The sequence below is a fragment of the Chelonia mydas genome, chromosome 6 (assembly GCF_015237465.2).
Source record: "Chelonia mydas isolate rCheMyd1 chromosome 6, rCheMyd1.pri.v2, whole genome shotgun sequence".
Taxonomy (NCBI): Eukaryota; Metazoa; Chordata; order Testudines; family Cheloniidae; genus Chelonia; species Chelonia mydas.
This window is the reverse complement of record NC_051246.2, coordinates 47,717,291-47,734,152: the sequence shown is the minus strand read 5'-3', so window position 1 is coordinate 47,734,152 and position 16,862 is coordinate 47,717,291.

Here is a 16,862-nt window from a genome sequence, read left to right as displayed (position 1 = left end):
GATTTCAACTGAACCAAACTAAGCCCCTCTTAAACCAAAATTAGAATGTTCACACAGGGTTTTATACTGGTTTGACTAAATCATTTTAAAATCTAACTTTTAGTGAAGCTTTCTTATGTAGTGATTTCATTTTTAACATTGTTTTAAAAATTGATTTAGTTAACCGCTATGTAGACACTCTTAAATAGATGTAAATCTGGTTTGTATCAGTTTAATTTAAATCTATTTCTTACTGAATTAAGGTGCTAAACTGAGCCTACAATAGATGCTAAATGATATTTCAAATCATGTTTACTAACTCAATTAAACAAAATATTTTCCCCTAGAATATTGCTCTTCTAAATAGATACACTGTTTGGGGGCAGGTTTGCCAGACCTGGGAAACTGCAGGGATTACAATTAATTTTGTAAACCATGCAGTGATAGACTCTATTTCTATCCAGCTGGACTCTCAACTCTACATGCGGTTAATCCCGCCTAATCCCCTCTTCACATGGCTATTCCTCTTCATTTATCCTATACTATCTCTAGGTGGTTCTCAACCATGAAATCAATGGGAAAAAATGCATTGTCCAATATACTCCAAAATCTTAAAGGAAATGTCCATTTATACATCTCACATGTGAAAGTTCATGTGGATGAATTTGAATTTAGTAAAGTCAGTAGAGATAAAAATCAAGTTTCTATTTAAAAGGTCCATCAACTAGCAGTGTATGCATCTGATTAGATAGGGAATAGTGGTTGTCACAATATCTGTGTGTTTGATCATTTTTTTCCCCTCCCACTGGATTTTTTTCTCTCTCTGCTCTTTCTTTCAAGCAGCATGAGAACATGCTAACATTTGTTTTTGAGTTGAACTTTCAAACCCATAATGTTAGAATGGGTTTGAAATTAGGGAAAGTGAATTCTTCCGTCCCCAGTAACAAAGGACCTGATCTAAAGCCCATTGAAGTCAATGGAAGAATTGCTTTGGATCATTCATGCTCAAAGATTATACCACTAGGCTCCTGGGATACAGTATTTAAAGCTAGCTATAATTATCTATCTATCCAATCATACTGATAGAAAACATTCTTCATAGACTATAGGCATCCATTAATGGGGTCCATTCCAATTATGAGAATAAAAGATCAGATCTTTAGCTAGTGGAAATCAGCATAAATCCATGGCATTATGCCTATTTACACCAGCTAAAGATTTGTCTCAAAGAGTTCATAGCATGTATGGCATCCCTCCAAAACATCCTGATTTAAGACTGACTAATTTTCTTCATCCATCACAGAGATATACAGGGTCCAAACTTGCTCCCATTGTACACATGTAGTTCTTAGTCAAGCAGATTGTCTGACTGAAGTAAATGGGACAACTCATGTGAGTACAACTTATGGATCCAAGTCTCATTGGATCTAACTTTCAACTTGATCCAACTCCAGATAAAGTAAGTGAAAAGCCTGAAAGTTGAATCCAATATGAATAAGGGTTACAGAATAGCGATCACTTATTAATTGCTGATAGGTGTTTTACTGCAGTTCATTGGAAGAAAAGAAAACCCTCCAATAGCATCTTGGTTTAACAAAAATTGGGAAATACTGAAGATGGAAAAATTCACCTATTAATAACAACTGGAAGTGTGATTTGGCCTTGTTTAGTGACTTTGTTTTTAATATTTTTTCTCGTTATTTGTATTAAAAAATAAACACCATAAAATAATACAAATAATCAATACCCCCATGGAGACTAGAACAGCTGCCCATGGAAGTAACTGAGTTCCTATCAATGAAAGTGTTCCAAAAGAGATTGGCTAACACTCTCAAGATAATAGTGTAAGGGAATAACCTGCACTAGCTACACGAGATTGGCTTTATGAACTGTAAGGTCTCTTCTAGTCATAGCTTCTTGATTCTAGATAATAACAATTGCTTAGATAGAAAAATGATTGGGTGCACTTACTGCTTTATTAAATTACCGTCACTATGCATGTAAAAGATTGCTTTCAGTTCTTTTTTAAAATCAGAATTTGAGGCCTTAGAGCAAACTGTTATTGAGAGAATGTCTCTATTTAAATAATAGCCAATCAACACTGACAGGCTTAAGGATTCGTATAGGTCTTTAGTAACCACTTCAAAAGAGTAAAAGGATATTTCAATTCAGTGCTCTTTCATTCATTGCATGCTGCCTAGTCATTTGGTGACATGGCAAATAAACCCAGTGGAAATTAAAACTTGGTTTGAAGAAAAAAAAAAAAAAGAATAATTTTGTTAGGAACAAAGGCCTAGATCCAGGAAAGGATTTAGGTGTTGAGACTCAGCATCCTGCTGCTTAACTTTCGGGCCCTAGAAAATGACACTGCGATCTACAAAGCCTGAGTTAGGCACCTAGGCTCCTATACAATGAATGGGGAGAGATAGGTACCTTAGACCATGATCCACAAAAGGCAACATGCTAAGGGAACCTCCTAAGGCAGAAAATGGGAGCTGCAGACCCGCTAAGAGGCTAAGCTCTGTCATTCTCTCAGCAGGAAAAAACCTATCTTTGCTTGTGATCCGTGAACTGGGGGAATTTTGCTGCCCAAGTTGTGTGTGGGTCCCACTCTGATAGGTGTGCTCAGAGGCCCCCTAACTCCTCAGAACAGCCAGGGATGGCCTCTAAGCACACCTACTGGACCTCTGCACAGGATTTAGGTAGTCAAACAGCTGCCTTCCCAGGTTTGTGAATTGCTCTAGGATTACATGGTAGATAGGCCTCTGGGTGCTCAGAGTAAGGCCACGTCTATGCTACCCGCCATATCGGTGGGTAGTGATCGATCTATCGGGGATCGATTTATTGCGTCTAGTGTAGGTGTGATAAATTGATCCCCGATCGCTCTGCTGTTGACTCCAGAACTCCACCAGGGCGAGAGGTGGAAGCAGAGTCGACAGGGGAGCGGCAGCCGTCGATCCCGCGCCGCGAGGACGCGAAGTAAGTGATTCTAATTCGATCTAAGATACGTCGACTTCAGCTATGCTATTCTCGTAGCTGAAGTTGCATATCTTCGATCGATCCCCCGCCCCCCCCATGTAGACCAGGTCTAAGACTGCAATGTGCATGGTCAGAGGCTACAACAAAGGTGCCTACAGGATTAGGTGGAGCTGATCAGGAATGTTGTGGATTTTGTGAATTGCAGTGATGCCCCAAAATAGGACTTAGAGACTAAGGTCTGCACGATGGACTTTAAAGCAGCACAGCTGCATTGCTGTAAGGTCTCCTGTATAGCTGCTCTATGCCAGCAGGTGAGAGTTCTCCTACTAGCATAATTAAAACACCCTCAACAAGTGGTAGTAGCTACGTCAGTAGAAGATGCTCTCCAGCTGATGTAGCCCTGTCTACACTAGCACTTTTGTAGGTGAATCTTATGTCGATCGGGGTGTGTTTTTTCACACCCCTGACCGACTAAAGTTTTGGTGACAAAAGCGCTAGTGTAGACAAAGCCTAAGTATTTTCATGGATCACCCACTGTCCTAATTTATTTCTAGATTCTGGTAAATCCTAGACTGAAACTTGGATTCTACCTGCAAATTGCTAAAACTATTAGCAGCTCTTTAAAACAGAGCCTTTTTAATTCCTTCAATTATACAGGTATCTATTGGTGCTGAGCAACAACTAACATTCATTAATTACTCACTTTAGTGATCTCTGCACTTGGCTACATACACTCTGTTTTGATAATAAAATATCCTGGACACTGTCTGTTACATGTGGATAACCCTTAAACTGGATTTGCATTAACTCCAAAACTAGAAGTACAGGTTTAGTGTAACTGGGAAGAGCTATTTTAAAAGTACATGCTAATATGCTAGTCATGCCAAGGCTTGAATGTTCTTTTGAAAGCCAGCTCCCATGTTGCTATTGCCAACATACAAAGATTCTAACAAAATCTGAATTGTGAAGATTTAATAAACACTGTGTGATGGGTATATGTAGTCCCACACTGGCACAGAAAGTGATTTAAGTGAGCTGGAGACCTCAGTTAAGGCACCTGGTGGCAACAGAAGGGTGTGTCAGGCTCAATTGAAGATAAGATCCAGCTGGAGTGGAGCTGTGTAGTTAATACAAAGGAAAGGCTTTAGGGCAGAAGGAAGATAGCTGAGCTTTACTAATCTTTCCTGAGATGGGAATGCTAGATAGACACAGTCTAGAAAAGTGACGGAGAGAAGCTATAGGGGTGGAGAGTCCCTGTGCTGAGCCTTGGTAAAAGGGCAGGAATAAGATTTTTTCAAGGAGAAAAGCAACACTTCCCTAGGCTGCTATAAGCTCTAGAAAGATGTCTGTAAAGCCTGGAAAGGGCCTGGGGCAAAGGACCTAGCATCAAGCTAGAGAAATAACAACGGGTTTGAGGAAGCAGATCTTAACTGCTCTCGGCCAGGATTCTGGACTAGAACCTGGAGTGTAGGAAGAGCCTGGGGTCCCCTACTTGCCACTTATGAAGATGGTGTGAAACCCCCTAATAGAAAGGGGGTAAGTACTACTGGAAGCCCTGAGATAAGGGGTATAAAGAACACTGAATGTGGAGTTGGGGTCTGTGGACCTGGTGTGAAGTCATTAGGGACTTTCCTACTCTGAAAATGATGAGACTGAATGTGATCTGATCAGAATACTGAGAAGCAGACAACTGTAGTGGTTGTTGGCAGGAGGAGGAGAGCCATGCCCACCCACCAGTGGGTGAGTAAATTTCTATAACTTGTATAGACCTTTTTGGTTGAAAAGAACAGTACCTGTATGTCATATATATGAGGGCATTTAATGAAACAGGCCTGGTGCATGCTTCTGTACCTTCCAAAATGCCTACTGCCTGAACTGGGAGCAGAGTTAGACTTGAGGATATGGGGAAAGGTAGAATGGTTGAGTTCTCCGTTCTGACTGGCAAAGGTGGGATAATTTGGTGAGGGCATGCTGCACCCCTTCAAAGGCTGAAGCAAGGATGGCCTGGCTCTGACCTCTTGGAGCTGTGGTTGAGAAGGTTTAACTGTGCTCTTTTATTACAGTGAATGAGGAGTCACCATTTAGCCCTGTCATAAATATAAAGGGAAGGGTAAACCCTTTTAAAATCCCTCCTGGCCAGAGGAAAAATCCTCTCACCTGTAAAGGGTTAAGAAGCTAAAGGTAACCTCACTGGCACCTGACCAAAATGACCAATGAGGAGACAAGATACTTTCAAAAGCTGGGAGGAGGGAGAGAAACAAAGGGTCTCTGTCTGTCTATATGCTGCTTTTGTCGGGGATAGACCAGGAATGGAGTCTTAGAACTTTAGTAAGTAATCTAGCTAGGTACGTGTTAGATTATGATTTCTTTAAATGGCTGAGAAAAGAATTGTGCTGAATAGAATGACTATTTCTGTCTGTGTGTCTTTTGTAACTTAAGGTTTTGCCTAGAGGGATTCTCTATGTTTTGAATCTAATTACCCTGTAAGGTATCTACCATCCTGCTTTTACAGAGGTGATTCCTTTACTTCTATTAAAAGTCTTCTTGTAAGAAAACTGAATGTTTTTTCATTATTCTCAGATCCCAGGGTTTGGGTCTGTGGTCACCTATGCAAATTGGTGAGGATTTTTACCAAACCTTTCCCAGGAAGTGGGGTGAAAGGGTTGGGAGGATTTTGGGGGGAAAGACGTGTCCAAACTACGTTTCTCAGTAAACCCAGTTAGAGTTTGGTGGTGGCAGTGGAGATCCAGGGTCAAAGGATAACATTAATTTGTACCTTGGGGAAGTTTTAACCTAAGCTGGTGAAAGTAAGCTTAGGAGGTTTTCATGCAGGTCCCCACATCTGTACCCTAGAGTTCAGAGTGGGGGAGGAACCTTGACAAGCCCTGTCTCATTGTCAGTTTGAAAAAACCTTAAACCCAACTAAGATAATACTAGTCTGTCTTAACCTCTGGCTTAGTGTCCCCAAGTATAAAGTGACTCTTTGTTGGATCTCAGTTTAGAATTCTCAAATTCCTGGCTCACAACCTAATGATTCATCAGTCAGACAATGGCCCCTCAGTAATCAGTCTTGTCATTGTAACAGGAGACTAGAGTCAGTACTCCTCTGTGGGGAATACTGCTGCAGCTGAGAGAATGTTGCATATGATAGTGGGAGAGTAGTCTGCGGGTAGCAGAACTTGATAAGAACCATAACTGTAAATCTGACTGGTGCAAGCAAAATTTAGACTTTTAGGTTGTCTAGGTTTAAGGGGGATACTTAGCTTAAAAGCCACTAGAAAGGGTAGTCCTATATGCTGAATTACTTAGGATTTCTCCTGCCAAATTCTGTAGGCATTTCTGAAATGTTGTCTACTCCCATGAGTAACTTCTTACAAAAAGAAACTCATGATGAGTGACAACAATTGCTGTTTATGTATAATGGAGGTCATTTCTGAAGAGGAGCAGCACAATGCAATAAGTAAACTCATAAAAGAAGAAATATATATTGTAAGGAGAATGATCACTTAAGATGAGCTATTACCAGCAGGAGAGTGGGGTGGGGGGAGAGAAAACAGGAAACGTTCCTCAGACGTTCTTGTTAACTCCTGGAAATGTGCTGGAAATGGCCCACCTTGATTATCACTTCAAAAGGTTTTCTCTCCCCCCACCCCACTCTCCTGCTGGTAATAGCTCATTTTAAGTGATCTCTCCTTACAATGTATATTTTTTCATGGTCTGTGTGTATATATAAAATCTCCTCACTGTACTTTCCACTTTATGCATCCGATGAAGTGAGCTGTAGCTCACAAAAGCTTATGCTCAAATAAATTGGTTAGTCTCTAAGGTGCCACAAGTACTCCTTTTCTTTTTGCGAATACAGACTAACACGGCTGCTACTCTGAAACCTGTCATAAAAGAAGGAATCCTCCCCACACTCATACAAATATTTGTGAAATACTTCCAGGAATATCTGTTGCTGTTATCTGCAGATCAGTGTGGGATCCTCTTTTTCATGAAAGGGCTCATGCAAAGGTGGATGAGCAAATACTAAAAGGATGATCCCAGTTATTTCTTATGGATAAGTGGCTAGAGTTCTCTGGGGGACGGGGAATCGTTAGAAGCATGAAGATCAGAGTGTAAAACTATTGAGTTGACTTTTTCATTCCTCTGGCTAGGACAGGATTGTTCCCTATAATGTTGGTTGGTGGTTGTCTTTATCTAGTTTAAATGTTTCCAGAGATGGTGGATCCACGACTTTCAAACTCACATAGAACTTCAAACGTTAAGGGCCAGATTGTGTCCTTGGTTCATAGAACTGGAAGGGACCTCGAGAGGTCATCTAGTCCAGTCCACTGCACTCAAGACAGGACTAAGTATTATCTAGACCATTCCTGACAGGTGTTTGTCCAACCTGCTCTTAAAAATCCCCAATGATGGAGATTCTACAACCTCCTTAGGCAGTTTATTCCAGTGCTTAACCACTCTGACAGGAAGTTTTTCCTAATGTCCAACCTAAACCGCCTTTGCTGCAATTTAAGCCCATTGCTTCTTGTCCTATGCTCAGAGGTTAAGAAGAACAATTTTTCTCCCTCCTCCTTTTAACAACCTTTTTATGTACTTGAAGACTGTTATGTCCCTTCTCAGTCTTCTCTTCTCCAGACTAAATCAACCCAATTTTTTTCAATCTACCCTCATAGGTCATGTTTTCTAGACCTCAAATAATTTTTGTTGCTCTTCTCTGGACTTTCTCCAGTTTGTCCACATCTTTCCTGCATTGTGGTGCCCAGAACTGGACACAATACTCCAGTTGAGGCCTAATCAGCGTGGAGTAGAGCGTAGGAATTACTTCTCATGTCTTGCTTAAAATACTCCTAATACATCTCAGAATGATGTTTACTGCTTTTTTGGGGGGGTGGGGGAGGGGGCAACATTGTTACACTGACTCATATTTAGCTTGTGATCCACTATGACCCCCCAGATCCCTTTCTGCAGTACTACTTCCTAGACTGTCACTTCCCATTTTGTATGTGTACAACTGATTGTTCCTTCCTAATACTTGGAATACTTGGCATTTGTTCTTACTGACATTTCATTCTATTTAGTTCAGACCATTTCTCCAGTTTGTCCAGATCATTTTGAATTTTAATCCTATCCTCCAAAGCATTTGCAACCCCTTCCAGTTTGGTATCATCCGCAAACTTTATAAGTGTACTGTCTATGCCATTATCTAAATAATTGATGAAGATATTGAACAGAACTGGACCCAAAACCTGTTCCTGCAGGACCCACCCATTATGCCCTTCCAGCATGTCTGTGAACTCTTTGGGAACGGTTTTCCAACCAGTTATGCACCCACCTTATAGTAGCTCTATCTAGGTTGTATTTCCCTAGTTTGTTTATGAGAAGGTCATGCAAAACAGTATCAGAAGTCTTACTAAAGTCAAGATATACCACATCTACTGCTTCCCCCCATCCACAAGGCTTGTTACCCTGTCAAAGAAAGCTATCAGGTTGGTTTGACGAGATTTGTTCTTGACAAATTCATGTTGACTGTTATTTATCACCTTTATTATCTTCTAGATGTTGGTAAATTGATTGCTTAATTATTTGCTCCATTATCTTTCCGGGTACAAAAGTTAAGCTGACTAGTCTGTAATTCCCTGGGTTGTCCTTATTTCCCTTTTTATAGATGGGCACTATATTTGCCCTATTCCAGAAGACTGGAATGTCTCCCATCTTCCATGACTTTTCAAAGATAATTGCTAATGGCTCAGATCTCCTCAGTCAGCTCCATGAGCATTCTAGGATGCATTTCATCCAACCCTGTTGATTTGAAGACATCTAACTTGTATAAGTAATTTTTGATTGCTCTTTCCTTATTTTAGACTCTTATCCTACCTGATTTTCACTGGCATTAACGATGTTAGACATCCAATTGTCACCAACCTTCTTGGTGAAAACCAAAACAAAGGTCATTAAGCATCTCTGCCATTTCCCATTTTCTGTTATTGTCTGTCTCCCCCCCCCGCCCCCATTGAGTAACGGGCCTACTCCGTCCTTGGTCTTCCTCTTGCTTCTAATGTATTTGTAGAATATTTTCTTTTTTCCTTTTACATCCCTAGCTAGTTGGATCTTGTTTGATCTCGTAGTACTACCCTCATGCCAAACCATCTCTTGGGAGCTGCATTAGCACAATCTCACCTGGAGGTTTCCATCATGCAGATAATGTGTACAACATGCTCTCTTTCCAGAATGGAGAGGGGCTGAGAAGGTTATGGTTCTGCCTCATTCCTATCCATCTGTTCCTGTAGCCACCATCTCATTTAGGGTGCTGCATTTCTCCTTTCTCTGATAAAAGGGGAGGGAGACCATTATGCCATACTCTTTGAATAACCGGTACTCCCAGTGCTATTAGAAAAGAGCAGTCCTTGAACCGCTTCAAATGCGGGGACTGTGGGGGAGGGGGAAGACATAATAGGAAAGGATCCTCCCCAACCCTAGACCACAATGCGTTGAATTAAACTTCACAGAAATCTTGTGAGGTAGGTAAGTCCTCTGAGAAGGAGGGGGAATGCAGTAAGAGGGGGTGGGGCCTCAGAAGGGGTGGGGTTAGGGTTTTTGGTTTTGTGGGAGTAGAAAGTTGGCAACCTTGGTGTCTGGGCTGGAGGAAGAATGCCAGCTAACGGTAAAGGAGAGGATATGATACTCTGAGAGCCAGATGGCCTGGTTTCAACTGGATAGCAACCAAAGAGATGCTGAGGTCAGATACTGAGTTGTGGTTTTTACTGGAGAATAGGGTGACCACCTTTTCAAAAGACAAAGTGGAACACATGCAGGAATCCCAATCCACTCCCTGCTCCTCCTCTTCCCTCCTGAGGCCTCGATCCCTGAAAGCTCAAAATGGGCTGTGTTAAGAGATACCCAGGGAGCCCGGACTGCTGTGGGGAGCCCTGGACCTTCCACCTGACCTGGGCAAGGTGCCCAAGAGCAGTTCCAGGCCCATGTCCCCACCTCCCTGGGACACATTGCACAGGGCAGGTGGAGGGTCCGGGGTTCCCCATATCAGCTGTTACTAAAGCCTGGGTCCAACATCTGGCCTGGCCAGGGGATGGGACCTGAGTGTGGGGGAAGAGGAGGAGCAAGAGCAGACCTTAGGGTTTACCACCCGGCCAGTATTTAGCTGGTTTCTTATGGATTAGCCAGTTCCCAGAAAAATAATCTGCCAGGTTTTTATGTGGGTCTAAAGAGTTGCATTATTATCACAATACACTTGGATATCTAACGTTAAAAGTTCTGTGTCCAGCTAAAGATGCTGCAGTGTTTCCCCTTCTGCAGTTTAAGCAATAATAGATCAAAATTGTTGAAAATACAGTAGTTGTCTACCCACCAACACGCAAGTGCACCACGTGTGTTAGAGGTTTTGAGCTGCACGAGAGTGAGGAGACAGTCAGTGTGGTGAGTCTTCTACTATCTAGAGAAAACACGGATAGATAAATGGCTGTTGAGTTGCCTTGTGGTTGTGGTTGCAGCAGGCTTGCCTTGTGTGTATGGGGTGCCTTTTTTGCATTTCAAAAGTTGTAACCCTATTGGGGGGCCCTCATCTCTGAGGAGCCCTTAGGCTCATCTCTGTTCCCCCCACCTCCAAAGATGCTGGCACTGCTTCGGACAGGCTGGGAGCAGCACTGCAGGGAATCTGGGACAAATGCTGTCCTGGAGTCATTCGGACCAGGACTTGAACTCTGTATTTTGGGACTGTCTGTCCCCATTTGGGACAGGTGCTCACCCTGTGGGGAGGTACTTAAACAAAAACTTTTAAATGCGACTACTGATTTTTTGGGGTGCCTTAATATTTGGGTTCCCAACTTGAAACATGTTGGGATTTGGTTTTAAGATGTCAAGAACATTCACAACTCCAAGTGATGTCAGTGGGAGCGCTGAGCATTCAGTAGCCATTCCTGAAAATTTCATTAACCTACCTCTCTGGGTGAAATTCACTTAATCAACATAAAGACTGAGTATATGGGTGCTCCATAAGTGGAATGTGAGGATCAAAATTCATCTTCCAACCCAGAGCCAGGGTATGGGTCTGCATAGACCACATGTGGTTGCTACTCCAGCTTATAGACTGCAGTAGTAGCAGCAGCTCTTCCATGCCAGTTGTATGGGGTGTGGTAGTGGGTCAACAAGATTCCTGTGAATATGTGGCTATTCCACAGGTCCTCCAAAGTGCCTGATACTATCTATGTGGGACCAGTCCAGGGACAATTTCAGTAGCATTTGCGGGGTTTCCTTACCAAAGGTTCTTAAGCAAAGTAAGCTGTCATGGGCTAAGAGGGAAGGTCCACTTATGAATCAGTAAGTGGTTAAAAGGTAGGAAACAAAGGGTAGGAATAAATGGTCCATTCTCAGAATGAAGAGAGGTAAGTAATGGTGTCCCCGCAGGGATCTATACTGGGACGCAGTACTGTTCAACGTATTCATAAATGATCTGGAAAAAGAGGTAAACAGTGAGGTGGCAAAATTTGCAAATCATACAAAACTACTTAAGATAGTGAAGTCCCAAGCACACTGTGAAGAGTTACAAAGAGATCTCACAGCCAAACTGGGTGACTGGGCCACAAAATGGCAGATGAAATTCAAATTTGATAAATGCAAAGTAATGCACATGGGAAAACATAATTCCAACTATACATATAAAAGAATGGGGGTCTAAATTTAGCTGTTACTACTCAAGAAAGGGATCTTGGAGTCATTGTAGATAGTTCTCTGAAAACGTCTGCTGAATGTGCAGTGATAGTTAAAAGCTAACAATGCTGGGAATCATTAGGAAAGGGACAGATAAAACAGAAAATATGCTATTGCATCTATATAAATCCATGGCATGTTCACCTCTTGAATATTGCATGCAGATGTGGTTGCTCCATCTCAAAAAGATATGTTGGAAAAGATACAGAAAAGAGCAACAAAAATGATTAGGTGTATGGAACAGCTCCCATATGAGGGGAGATTAATAAAACTCGGGCTTTTTCAGCTTGAAAAAGCCAACCGTGGGATGGGATATGATAGAGGTCTGTAAAATCATGACTTGGGTGGGGTAAAAATAAATAAGGAAATGTTCCTTACTACTCATATCATGAACGAGGGGTCAACTAATGAAAGTAGAAGGCAGTATTTCAGAGTAACAGCCGTGTTAGTCTGTATTCGTAAAAAGAAAAGGAGTACTTGTGGCACCTTAGAGACTAACCAGTTTATTTGAGCATGAGCTTTCGTGAGCTACAGCTCACTTCATCGGATGCATAGCATATCGTGGAAACTGCAGAAGACATTATATACACACAGAGACCATGAAGGCAGTAGGTTTTAAACCAACATAGGGAAGTATTTCTTCACACCACATGGTCAACCTTTGGAACTCTTTGCCAGAAGATGTTGTGAAAGCCAAGACCAACAGGTTTTTTTATTTTAAAAAAAAAAAAAAAAAAAAAAAAGAGAACCTCTAGGTAAGTTCATGGAGGATAGGTCTATCAATGGCTATTAGCCAGGATTGGCAGAGATGAAAAACCATGCTCTGAAGTGTCCCTAGTCTCTGTTTGTCAGGAACTGGGAGTGGGTGACATGGGATGGATTACTGGCTAATTGCCTGTTCTGTTCATTCCCTCTGAAGCACCTGGCATTGGCCACTGTCAGAAGACAGGATACATTGGCTAGATGGACCATTGGTCTGACCCAGTACGGCTGTTCTTATGTTCTGTACCTGTGGAGCAGTGTTCAGGGTATGTAATCCATAAATAGCACAAAGGGCCTTGCGCTGGCTACCTGAATTAGGGTGTATTTCACCCTCTGTGAATAATACAGCAATGATTGTTTAATTTGAATGTGCTTTTCTCACTTACACAAGAAACTGGTTTTTGGTAATTGAATGCTGAGTACATGTTGATGATGAGGTCAATAAGGTTACTGCCTAGTGGCTCATAATGAGAAGTTGTGGTGGTTTTTTTGTTTGTTTGTTTGTTTTTTTTTTTTTTGCTGCAATATTGAAAGGGAGTAATTGCATTAAATTGTCATCCTTTAACCTTTCTGCACAATGTGCTTGAACAGTTTCTTTCCAATGACATCTGTAGCCGCATAATCTTTAAAAAGATTACGAGGTGACAGGTTTTTTTTTTATTAAGATAATTAATGGAGCGTAGTGGGTTTTGAGTGTCTGCTCTAACAAGGAGTATAAATCTTGACATTCCAGCACTGAAATTTTGTTGGCAACCCTTCAGAATAGGTGACAATTCATTATCACTTCATTTGGAACACAGTCTTGATGGTATTTATGTGGGTGTGATATTTAATTCTATATGAATTTGACTGGTATTTAGCATGAAATAGTGCTCTACAATTCCAGGAGATGGTGCTGTATACATACAGATTTTTCTGTCTAAAAGTGTAAAATTAGTCTCACTGTTTTTCTTTAGCTTTTTGAAATGGGCTGTTATGGACTGCATGGATCTGAATAGCAACAAAGTCTAAGGGTTAGACTTCTAAGACCTGTCATCCTTTTTCTGCTCAACTGTGATAAGGTACGGGGAGTACTGTGCTGAGATTCAGCTTGTCCCGCTCCTTGTCCTTGTTCCATAGCCTTACATAGAGGCTATGGAAAGGTCTATAAGAATATCTCCTGGGAGACAGGGAAGGAAATGTCTCAGGAAATGTCTCTAGGTAACATGAGAACAATGGGGATTGTCCTATAGCCTAAAGACATATTTCCCAAGTATTAGGAAGAAACTTGCCTTGGGATTAGATTAGCCTATAACTGCATACTGTTACTTCACTCTTATAAATAGTAGCCCCCTGAGAAAGAACTTGCTGACTGACTGCTTCTTTTGTTTTGTGAAGTCATTCTGCATGGGACACCATTTGTTATGGGTGGCCAGACCTTGATTTGCCCCCCTGCCTTTTCAGAGTTCTTTGCCAGATGGTGCTGCACTGTCTTTTTCAGGCCTATAGGGGTTGTTGGAGGAGGCAATGCCTCCTCCAGGGTAATCAGGAACTCCAGCCTGCCTCACAAGTCCCTGATGGGCAGATAGGACGAGGTGGCAGGAGCCTGGGCCAGAACTGAGCACAGAGCAATCCGCGTCCCAGGCCAGCTACCAGAGACATCTCCTTCCACCAAGGGTGCTGGAAAGACTGCAAAAATGGGGTGGGGGCACTTTGTTTTTGAGGGCACGTTGTTTTTGCTGATACAGACTAATATGGCTACCCCTCTGAAACCAAACACTAGATGTAGAATCCTAAAGTTAGAGATGGAGAAGACTTATTAGGCCATCTAGATCATCTTCCCCTACCGGTGCAGAATTGTAGTCCTTGACTTTCTTTTATTAAACTTCATTTAAAAAAAAAAAGCAAATACAATAGGTGTTGCTGCTTTCTCTGATCTTTCTTAAATCAAAAATTGTAATTCATGCTTAAAGGAGGAATCTTCTAAATGGGCCTGATCCCATAAAATTAATAGCAAAATTTCTATTGACTCCAGGGAGAACAGGCCTGACATCACGTTGATTTTGAAGTGTGTATCAGTTTGGTTAGTTCAGCAAGTTTCTAAGTCTGGTAATCTTTACATTTGTGCCAGTTTGTCTTCTCATTCAGTACGGTCACCTACAACCCTGCCTGTTGAGTAGTAAATTAAAGGGGTGTTCAATTTCTGGTTGTAAAAGTGTGTTCTGCTCTCTAAATGCCACCTGCAATACAGGGAAATGCTCCTCTGTAACTGATAAAATAAGCTGTGCTGAATGGAATGGTATATTTCTGTTTTCTGTTCTGTTTTGTAACTTAAGGTTTAGCCTAGAGGGATTCTCTGTTTGTTTTGAATCTGATTACCCTGTAAGGTATTTACCATCCTGATTTTACAGAGGTGACTTTTTTACTTTTTCTTCAATTAAAATTCTTCTTTTAAGAACCTGATTGCTTCTTCATTGTTCTTAAGATCCAAGGGTTTGGGTCTGTGCTCACCTATGCAATTGGTGAGGATTTTTATCAAGCCTTCCCCAGGAAAGGGGGTGTAGGGTTTGGGGAGGATTTTGGGGGGGAAGACGTTTCCAAGCGGGCTCTTCCCCTGTTATATATCTATTAGACGCTTGGTGGTGGCAGCAATAAAGTCCAAGGGCAAAAGGTAAAATAGTTTGTACCTTGGGGAAGTTTTAACCTAAGCTGGTAAAAATAAGCTTAGGGGGTTTTCATGTAGGTCCCCACATCTGTACCCTAGAGTTCAGAGTGGGGAAGGAACCTTGACCGTCCTTAAGTCTTTACAGCATCAGGGTCTAATGTTATGTAAGGCACAACAAGTGAGTTAAACAAAAAGATGGAATGTGGGGACAATGGGCACAGTTATATAGACTATGACCACAAATTGATGGCTGAGTACTTTCAGGAGTTAAAAATACTTGGAAGCCCTTGCTCAAACAACCTCAAATGTGGATCTCTGAAACTTTTCCCTGACCCCCATGAGGCATAGTTATTTTCAGGAGAGTCATGGCCAGGTGCTTGCTTTTAAAGCACATAGAAAATTCATCTGTTAAATGATAAGCTAGTCTTAACCTTAATTATAGTGTTGCTAGTGCCCACTAAAATACATACAATACCAATACATATTTTTTCTTTCTTTGCTACTTTCACAATGTGTTCACTTGTGTACAAAAAACATCTGAATACTTTCTAAAAATTAATAGTCTTTATTTATAGGGTCAGGTTCAGCTCTGTAACTCTGACAGTCTGTTTATTACAAAATTCTTAAGGAGCAAAACAATTACGTGGGGCCAAATATGTACAAAGGGCCAGATTTTGGGAGGAGCGCTCCTCTCCCATTTAGGTGCCAAATAAGTGCGTTGACGTGTAAAAGAGCCGAGCACATTGGGTTCATGTGTACTGTACTGTCTCAAATCTGGTCCCAACAAGTACAAATTTACAAAAATATATACAAGTGCATAGGCAAAGATGTTCAGATTTTAAATATGTGCTAGTTTGGAGAGAAATTCACAGGAGAGGCACATTTCTTCAACTTTGCTGATGAAAAGATGAAGGATTGTAACTTGAAGACCAGATTTGCCCTTTGCATAAGTGGCATAATTCACTTCTGTGGCATGAATCCGTTTCAGAAAGTGTAACCTTCACTGACATCGATGAATTGACCCTTTTTTAAAAATAGGGCTAAATTTGATTTTATAAAACTTTGGTAACTCTTCCTCTGTAGTAACATCTCTCAGCCTGTAGTACTGTTTCTAGCTTAGGCAACTGAGAATAGCTTTAGAATCTGTATTGCAGGAGCAAAGTTGTCCATCCGAGACTAAAAGATGTTTTCTGGCATTGACTCAACTTAAGGACTACAAACTGGCTAGCAGTTTCCAATATATAGTGCTCATTCACATCTTCCTAATCTGTTCTATTCTGGCAGCCACACAATGTTACTGTCCTTGATATTGACAGAGCTTCTGTGCTCTAATAAGTTTTACCCAAGTGTGCATTTAAGTAGATGGAATCTGCTGTTTCAGTTGATGGTCCAGCATCTTAGCAGAGATTTTTATTCTTGGTGTGGATGTTCTGGATTTTTTCCAGGTAAAGCTAATAATACTTAAAAATCTCTACACATGTGTTGCCATAGTTATCCGTCCAAAATAAATTGGCTAGACAGTGTACAGGGACTGCCACCAGAGCGCACATGCAATACTTTGTTCTTGAATATAATACCCTCTTGTCTCTAATTGTTCTGGTTTCTTATCTGAGCTCATGTTTGCTCTCTGCTATACAGCCTGAATCTCAGCACAGCTTGTAAAATGTATTCTAGGAAATGTATTTCCTGTTTGTATCCATCTGTCTCTTGCAATATATTTATACTGTACCCTCTTTAGGACAGGGACCATCTTGTTCTAACATCACTTTAT